At 46.7% G+C, this 9,255-nt stretch overlaps 1 long non-coding RNA gene across 1 annotated transcript; it reads right to left on the reverse strand.

Moving 5' to 3' along the window:
• Nucleotides 1-322: 322 nt before the first annotated feature.
• LOC140428767 (uncharacterized) lies at nt 323-8,477 on the reverse strand. Its single transcript, XR_011948869.1, has 2 exons — nt 8,295-8,477; nt 323-2,493 (listed from the first exon to the last, which is right to left on the reverse strand). It is a non-coding gene; the product is annotated as an uncharacterized lncRNA (long non-coding RNA).
• Nucleotides 8,478-9,255: the final 778 nt, after the last annotated feature.

The raw sequence follows: 9,255 nt of genomic DNA on the forward strand, positions 1-9,255 counted from the left end.
TGATTTCGTCGAGGCGGTCTTTCTGTGCCAACCGCGAGTGACCAGACTAATCAGACGATAAGAAGAGGGGAACAATCAATGCACGGTCATTTTCCAGTTCTACATTGAGGGCCCTCGTTCCCCATCCTCCTGTTCATAATCAGTCTAATTCTGATTCTGGGACTGGGCCATGGCCCAGTCACAGGTAACCATGGCTGGGAACATTGACGGCATTGCCCAGGTGCTGGCCGATGTGGCACAGACACAGTGGGAGGTGGCCCAGTCCCAGTGTAGAAGTCAATATTTTCCTGCTTCTTTCACTGTGGTAAAGACTCAACAAGAGTTTGTTCTGGTAAAATAACAAGCCTTTATTTACGAAATGACCGCATGCAATTTTGGCTGAAACTTGAGGTCGGAGAGCAGTTACTACCACTGCTGATTCCTTCTCAAATCCGCGCTTTTACAGAAAATCAGTTCAGTATTTATACATTATCATTATCAAGATTGCGTGACTACAGCTTAGTCAGGAATTCGATCGGAAGTAGAAACGTAAGCAATGTCATGAAACAGGCATGACCTGTTGATCTTCTAGGACTCTTTGTCTCATCCCTCATATCATTATTTTGTCCTTTGATAGAACATTAAAAGGTCGGAGACTCATCCATTCCTTATTTTGTCTTATTCATACCGCCCTGGGTTATGACGAGTTAGCCTTATTAGAAATTACAGAGGTCAGGCATTTTGGAATAGCTTGACCTTCTCTGATCTTATTCATGCTTTAGGTTATGCGGAGTTGCCTTATCGGTCTTACAGGGGTCTGGTATAATGGAATGGCTAAATCCGCATTTCTTACAAAGGGGTCTGATACATTGAAATGGCTAGGTCAGCTTCTCTTACATTGTACCGAATATTTGACCAGTTTTCCCATCATGCCATTACTTAATTCATACAACATCACATTCCCTCCTTTTGTCATATCCTGACAACTAGTTAAATAGGGATATCCATGACTCGATTATAAATGCATTTACACAAGCAACCAAGCAAGCCTATCCCTAGTAGCATTAGTAGAAGTAGTAGCATGAAGGCCTTAAAGATCCAATCAAATAATCTGTGACCTAACCATCCTAGCCGACCCGGTGGGTTATAGTCGTGAAATTCACTGCCAATCTCTTGAATTTGATCAGCCTGTCTCTTAATGTGGTCGGCCAGGCTTGTGATATTTTCAGAGTCATCTGGAATATAAGTACAGCACTCTTGACCTACAAGAGCGCACGTTCCTCCCTGCGAGGCTAACAGATAATCCCAAGCCAGTCGATTTTGTAATGCCACAGTCCGGACAGCCACCAGCTCAGCTGAGACCTCGGCCAGTGCCTGTCCAGTTTCCCTGGCTTCTGCTGCCGTTACGTTTGCCAGTTGTTCCAATGTTGAGGCCATGTGGACCAGTTCGTTGGCTGCCTTGCCTGTTCCATACAATGGAAAGGCCATCATGAAGAAGTGTTCCATTTTAGTAATAGTCCTTTTGGCTCGCGAGGGGTAGTGCTTAAGGGTGGGTAGGTGACGCATTTGGGGTACTACATAATCCCAGAAAGCAGGATCTTGTCCAATCAATAGGGAGCCACGGGTATGCTTTAGTGCCGCATATGAAATATGTTCCATTATAGGCCGTAAAATCATCAGCTAACGTCATCCAGGGGATTGGGGATGTCTGTCCCCATGAACTATTGGAGGTTATATTCCATACCCTGGACCAATCACAGTTAAACATGCCCTTATTGGATATGCCTGGTACCGGTCCTTGCCAATCAACTGTAAGGTTGCACCTACTTTGCCCCATCGACTTTCCTTTCCCTGATTTATTAAAACACATGGAACCTTGAACATTATTCAAATGGACGGTGAGGGAGGGTGGAGTCAAGGCATGATGGTAAGCAGGTTGATACAAAGCCGAAAATTTAGTCGTCAGAGCCAGCAGATCTCCATATCTCCCCTATCTCCACTGATCCCTGTTTGATTTTGTCGTAAAATCCATTCAACTGCCTCTGCGATATGAAAGGGGAGGAATTAAAGAGGTATTCCTTCCCTCGAATGGACGGGGATGTGGGTACAAACCCAACACTTGCTTACATTCAATTTTTCAGCATAAAGATATGACATATATAAATAGGTATTGGCATGCAGTTCCCGGGTAGTTCGTTTTTTTACTACTCAGTGGCCATTGAGGCCAAATAGTCCCAGAGAGTCCAAAAATCATAATGAAGATCTTCATCCTGTGTTCACGTCTGGGTTGGAGACTATTTTCTTGCAATCGGACAGATGTATCCAACTTGAACGCCCTTCAAGCTTGACGGACGTCGGTGTAGTCAGCAGTACAAGGAAAGGTCCGCTCCAGTGTCGTCCTAGTTTCTTTCTATCCCAGTTCTTCACCAATACGTAGTCTCCGGGTTCGATCATTGGATATCGAGGGACGGCCGCCCTGGGAGATGAGCCTGTTTCACCTGTGGAGTAGAGAAACTTCAGAGAAAATGTTAATTGCTTCAAATAGTTCTGCATCTGTTCCCCCATCACATGGCGGTCTACTCCCTCCAGGGGTTTTTCATGGGCATCCCAGGTAGTCCTCATTGGCCGACCATAGACTATCTCTGCAGCTGACAGTCCAGTCTGTGAATGTGGAGTCACCAGCATGTGAACCAGTGCCAAGGGTAATACCTTTAGCCAATTTAACCTAGTTTCTTCAGTCAATTTAGATAATTCTTTTAAAGTCCCATTGGCTATTTCCACAATTCCTGCTGCCTGCGGTTGATACGCGCAGTGCAGTTGCTGTTTAATTACGAGTGCTTCGCACAATTCAGTATTGATCCGAGCCACAAAATGTGGTCCATTGTCTGAGCTCACCATTTTGGGTACCCCAGAACGAGGAATAACTTCGGTTAACAACAACTTCACCACCGTATGTGCAGTACAATTCGTGGTGGGGAAGGCTTCAATCCATTTACTAAACACACGATTATTACTAAACAATATTTATAGCACTGTGCTTTTGGTAATTCAAGAAAATCAAGCTGTATACAGGCAAAAGGGCCATCTGGCAAGGGAGTGGTTCCTGGAGGGCATTTAATGCCTTTACCCTTATTATGTTTCATGCAAATGAGGCGTCGATCCAGCTGCGTTTGTGCTGCTGTATTCAAATCTGGGTGCCACCAAGTTTTCAGGAGTAGCTGTACCATTCCCTCCTTGCCAAGATGGGTACAAGAATGCAAATAATCAATAAGTACCGGCAATAAAGAATTCGGAATACAAACTTGACCAACGGGAGTAAGCCAGAGGTCCCATGTCAAGGAGTGCGAACACGCCATTGACTTGCATAGTGCGCGCTCAGAATCAGAGGCGTCCCTCTGTAAATTTTGAACCTCAGTTATCTCTGGCATGCCCTTCGTTCCTAATGCAGGTACCCGATTTGGAGCCTGATTAGCCCCACTGGGAACAATCAAAGAAGCCGATGTAGCCGCAGCCTTAGCAGCTGAATCAGCACTGGCATTCCCTAATTGAACAGGAGTGTGCCCCTTTGTGTGCGCAGCACATTTAATAATTGCCAATTGATGAGGAAGCTGAATAGCATCGAGGAGATATTTAACCCAAAGAGCATTTTGAACGGGAGCTCCCGCAGAGGTGAGAAAGCCTCGTTGTTGCCAGAGGCGGCCAAAATCGTGGGTCACGCCAAAGGCATACCTAGAATCGGCGTAAACGTTGCACTTTTAACTGCGGCCAAAATACATGCTCGAGTAAGGGCGAATAGCTCGGCATTTTGTGCAGAGACAGGGGTCTGGAAGGCAGCTGTTTCCCGAACATCAGTATCTGTTACAACGGCATATCCTGACTGTGGGAAGCCAGTGAGAGAAATGGAGGAACTGCCATCAACATAAAAAAATTAGATCTGGATTGTCAATAGGTCGATCCGTTAAATCCAGACGAGGGGCGGGTAGGAAGTGATTCCTAAGCAAACAATCATTCGGTGGGTCAGCAAGGTTATCGGGGGGGCTGCTCGAGGAACACAGCAGGATTTAAGGTGGAATAGTAATGAAAAGAGAGGTAGGGGTTCTGCAATAGTGAAACCTCATTGCGGCTCAAGTGAGCTGGAGTCAGATGCTGGGTTTGCTGAGACGTTAGGAGAGCCACAATAGAGTGTGAGGTATGCACTTGTACCGGTGAAGGGTCAGATTAGAGGCCGCCTGCACTAACAAATGGACAGCCGTAAGAATTTGGGTGCAGGGAGGCAGACTGCAAGCTACAGGATCCAATTTAGTAGAATAGTAGGCGACCGGGCGATGCCGGTCACCGTGCTCTTGTGTCAGAACACCAGTGGCACATTCATCAAGAATATTAACGTACAACTGAAAGGGTCAGTCATACATAGGTCATCCTAGCACTGGGGCGGTAGCCAGGGCGTCTTTGAGAGTAACAAAAGATTGCTTTGCTGAATTGGGTAGTTCAAACTCAAGAGGAGCATTTTGAGAGGAGTACGAAGCTAGTTCTTTAGTATGGACAGTAACATTCGGAATCCATTGTCTGCAAAAGTTCACCAGTCCTAAAAAAGCTAGCACCTGCTTGGGCGAGGTAGGAAATGGGATCTGCAATATAGGATTAATACGTTCCTGGGTAAGGGAGCGATCAGCAGCACTTATTAGGATACCCAAAAATTTGACCTGCCGTTGGCCTTTATGAACTTTAGCGGGCGGGATCACATATCCCCACGAATGGAGACGGATGAGCAGATAAACAGTGTCACGCTGGTTAACGACGAAGTCAGGGCTGGCAAGGAGTAAATCATCAACATATTGGATAATGGTGGACCCACCAGGGGGTGCTAATGTCGCTAACTGGGAGCGCAGTGTCTGTGAGAAGAGGGTTGGAGATGAATAAAGCCCTGTGGGAGCCTAGTCCAAGTGTACTGGTTGCCTTTAAATGTAAAGGCAAACAAATACTGTGATTCAGGGGCGAGGGGTATCGCAAAAAAGGCATGTTGTAAATCCATAAGGGTAAAAAACAGTCGCTTCCGGTGGGACATTACTAAGGATTGTAGCTGGGTTTGGGACTATAGGATGTAAGGGTTCCACTATCTGATTAATACGTCGGAGGTTTTGGACCAAACGCCTTTCGGATGGTCTTCCTATCTTATGAACTGGAAGAATCGGGGTGTTACAGGGGATTGGCATGGTATCAAAATTCCCTGTTGAAGGAAAGATTGAATCATGACCGAGACTCCTTCTTCAGCCTCGGGGCATAAAGGGTACTGTGAAATGGAGGGCAAGGGCATATCAGGTTTGACTTTAATAACGACGGAAGGTACATTAGTGAGACCAACCTTGTGTTTGGAAGCCGCCCATAAATCTGCGGGGACTCCCGAAATCGGAGACTGGACTGATCGATGGTGATGCAATGTACCAGTTAGACAAAATGGTTGGTGAAAATATTCTAAAGTGCCTTCGGGGAAGGTTCGCCATCCAGTAAAGGAAGGATCAGCTTGTCCTCGTAGTGCAGCTGCCAGAAATCCCAAGGATTTGGCACTGTAGCCTTCGTTGACAGTAAGGGTCACGTGGGGTGCTACGAGTCCCGACTGATGCCAGAGGCCGTGGGGTACTGCAACAAGAAAGGCAGAACCTTCTTTCCCCTCAGCGAGGCCAAAAAAGGAAACGGATTGTAGAGAATCGGAGGCCTCTTGGTAAATGATGTCCAATTCAGTCGAGCATCCCGTATGATCGTAGCAAAGAGTGACATGTGGATCGGGACTATCTAAGGGAGGTGAAAAGTGGGAGGAATCAAAATCAACTGACCACCACTGTGGGGAAGTAAAAAGGGGGAAATTTCAAAGCTGGGCTTGCGGGTTAGCTGATATTGTAATACCGTTATCAAGGCAAACAATTTCCACCTGCAAGGGACACAACAAATCACGTCCGGCCAGGTTAACACCGAGAACCCGGGTAACCGTGAAAGGGATGCAACATTCGCGGCGCTCAGATTGAACAGAGAGCGGCTTCGTAAGTGGATAAACAGCACCTTCCCCCATGAACCCAGCAAGTTCCACATGCGTTTCAGAGAGGTGAAATCTATGCTTTTGAATTAATGTACAGTCTAACGTAGAATTAGTCGCGCCGGTGTCAATCAGGAAGGGGATGGGCACGCCTTCTATGTAAATCGTAGCCGTGGGCTCGTCAGAGTGGTCCGCTGAGAGGACCGGAAAGTTCGATTGGGGTAGTCAATAGGGGTTAGAGATAGTGAAGGGTGTCTGCCGACGGGGTTGAAATCTACCTTGTCGTCGGGGAGCTGGACAATCCCTAGCGTCGTGCCCTGTCCGTTGACAGTTGAAGCAAGTGACATTATATTTGGCTGGAGGACGACGTGGAGGAGCGCTGTCGAAATCCTCCACGTGTAGAGTGAAGGGGTAAGGAGCCTGTGAGCGGTAACCAAATTCCGGAGGGTCCGTGCAATCTGGGCGATAGTAACGTGAACCTGTCTGAGAGTTTTGACCTTTAGGAGGTTTTCTTTGAGAGGGATGTTGGACAAATTCGGACATAATTCTAGGCGTAGTGTCTTTATAACAGGCCTCACGGTTGTGGCCATTGCTCCAATAATAAGACACAGCCTGTTTCATTTGAGATTTAGAATTGTCAGACCATTCCATGTTATTAGTTTTAATACTGGATGCTACGCGGTCAGGCAATACCTGTATTAGTAGAGCATTGAATTGGGGAGACTCTGTGTCCCTGCATTAAAAGCAATATCCCCGGAGTAAAGAATGTACACGCCACAAAAGCGGTCAAAAAACTCTGAATCATCTTCCTTAGAAGTGGGGGTACATTCAAGGAGTCTGGAGATGTCCACGGGCTTACGGCGAGCCCGTTTTAGCGCGGGGAACATTAAAGTGCGTTGATCGTCCTCCGTTTGGTGTGCGGTGCTGAAGGCCATCCATGTGTCTCCATGAAGTCCCAATTCATGTTTCCACCTTTCCCCTAACTCTGGGGGAATTGATGAAAAAAATGAGTGAATACTGATCACGTGCGGTATATGGTCGCAGTTCGTCTCAAAAATTCAGTAAACCCTTCTGAGTCGTCTTTACAGAAAGGACATTGGGCGATGATCAAACATAGTTCCTGAGGTTTAAATGCCTGCCACACCTCAATGAATGGGTCGTCATTATCACCAGCGTGGGGGTTTATAACACTCCTAATGGGATAACTTGCGGGGAAGGGGGGGGGGGGGGGGGTGGCGGTAAAGACTCCTCCTCCTTAGGTTGAAGTGATAAATCCAGAAGAGCCTGATTGACAGAAGTGAAGGGTTGTTCCATATTTAGGAGTTGCGTTTGTGACCTGGTACGTGATGCCATGTGGGGGAAGCGACAGCGGGAATTTCATTGGCAGCAGGACCATAAGGGGGAGGCTGGACTTGGGACGGTGGCAAAGAAGCAGCAGGGAGCGCTGGATAAAGGGAGGGTCTGGGAGCCAACTCCACCTCTTCCTCTGTATCGCCTGAATAGGGAAACATCGGCATGCCAGGGCAACTGGGAGGATCCTCCTTTCGTTTAATCTGATGGGCTAGCCCTACCTGCCTATTACCCGGTGATTTCATATTGCTGCCCTGTCGGTTTGTCTCTTGATGCTTCCTATCCCAAAGTTCACATTCCAATTTTAAAGTTTCCCAATTTTTTGATTTACCGTCCACACGCTCATCAATCCCTTTTTTATGGGCGTTATCCCTCCAACTCATTAATAGTGATTGTTCATGGCGCCTAGTCGACTCTTTTTCCATCCTGAGACTAAAGTTTTCCACTTGGAACCCGTATTCTTTGTCCAAATAGCTTTTTCTGCTGCAGTGCAATTTTCCAAATTCCACGTGCCACCTAGTGGCCAAATATCTTTACCCAATTTATTATTAAGTGCAGCAGATAATCGTTGGTAATTACGTTCTTGAGAAGGGGTTTCTGAACACATAAAAAGCAAAAGAGAATTGCCCCCTGTCTTGTCTAAAGTCTGTCCCATAACGTCAGTATATTCTGCCCCTGGCAAAAATGTTTTAAAAATTCCTGGTACCAAAATCAAATCACAGGGTCCCTGACCCAAACTAAGCCTGTATAAACCTGATCCGGAATGAAAATGAGATCAAGAGGTCCCTGACCTGAGGCTAACCGCAATCGGGTCCCTGACCCTAAACACTCGACTCAGTCCAATTTAGATTCGAGAACCGTCACCTGTTAGTTTCCTCCGTCAGGGACGAGGGGTCGTACCACCAATCCGAGAGAGAGAGACCAAGGTGAATCTTACCTTGTGCCGACGTCCGTCTCTTCCCTCCGGGTCGTGGCTCGATCACATTTTCAGCCCCCTACGGAATTCACTCAGGGTATTGGTTGTGCTCGCAGCGCCAAATGTAGAAGTCAATATTTTCCTGCTTCTTTGACTGTGGTAAAGACTCAACAAGAGTTTGTTATGGTAAAATAACAAGCCTTTATTTACGAAAAGACCGCATGCAGTTTTGGCCGAAACTTGAGGTCGGAGAGCAGTTACTACCACTGCTGATTCCTTCTCAGGTCCGCGCTTTTACAGAAAATCAGTTCAGTATTTATACATTATCATTATCAAGATTGCGTGACGACAGCTTAGTCAGGAATTCGATCAGAAGTAGAAATGTAAGCAATGTCATGAAACAGGCATGGCCTGTTGATCTTCTAGGACTCTTTGTCTCATCCCTCGTATCATTATCTTGTCCTTTGATAGAATATTAAAAGGTCGGAGGAGACTCATCCATTCCTTATCTTGTCTTATTCATACCGCCCTGGGTTATGGCGAGTTAGCCTTATCAGAAATTACAGAGGTCAGGCATTTTGGAATAGCTTGCCTTCTCTGATCTTATTCATGCTTTAGGTTATGCGGAGTCAGCCTTATCGGTCTTACAGGGGTCTGGTATATTGGAATGGCTAGATTAGCATTTCTTACAAAGGGGACTGGTACACTGAAATGGCTAGGTCAGCTTTTCTTACATTGTACCGAATAGTTGACCAGTTTTCCCATCATGCCATTACTTAACTCGTACAACAGCACACCAGAGGGAGATGCCGCGTTCACTGGCTGATGTGACACAAACTCAGAAGGTGATGGCACAGTCAATGGGTGATGTGGCGCAGTCCCAGACTGAAATGGTCCACTCCGTGCTCCATGGGCGCAAACATGCAGACCCTGGTCAAGACCTCCAGGACTGGCAGCCAGGTGGCAGGGGAGCCTCAGAGGA

This window comes from Scyliorhinus torazame, chromosome 8 (assembly GCF_047496885.1).
Source record: "Scyliorhinus torazame isolate Kashiwa2021f chromosome 8, sScyTor2.1, whole genome shotgun sequence".
In the NCBI taxonomy this organism is placed as follows: Eukaryota; Metazoa; Chordata; class Chondrichthyes; order Carcharhiniformes; family Scyliorhinidae; genus Scyliorhinus; species Scyliorhinus torazame.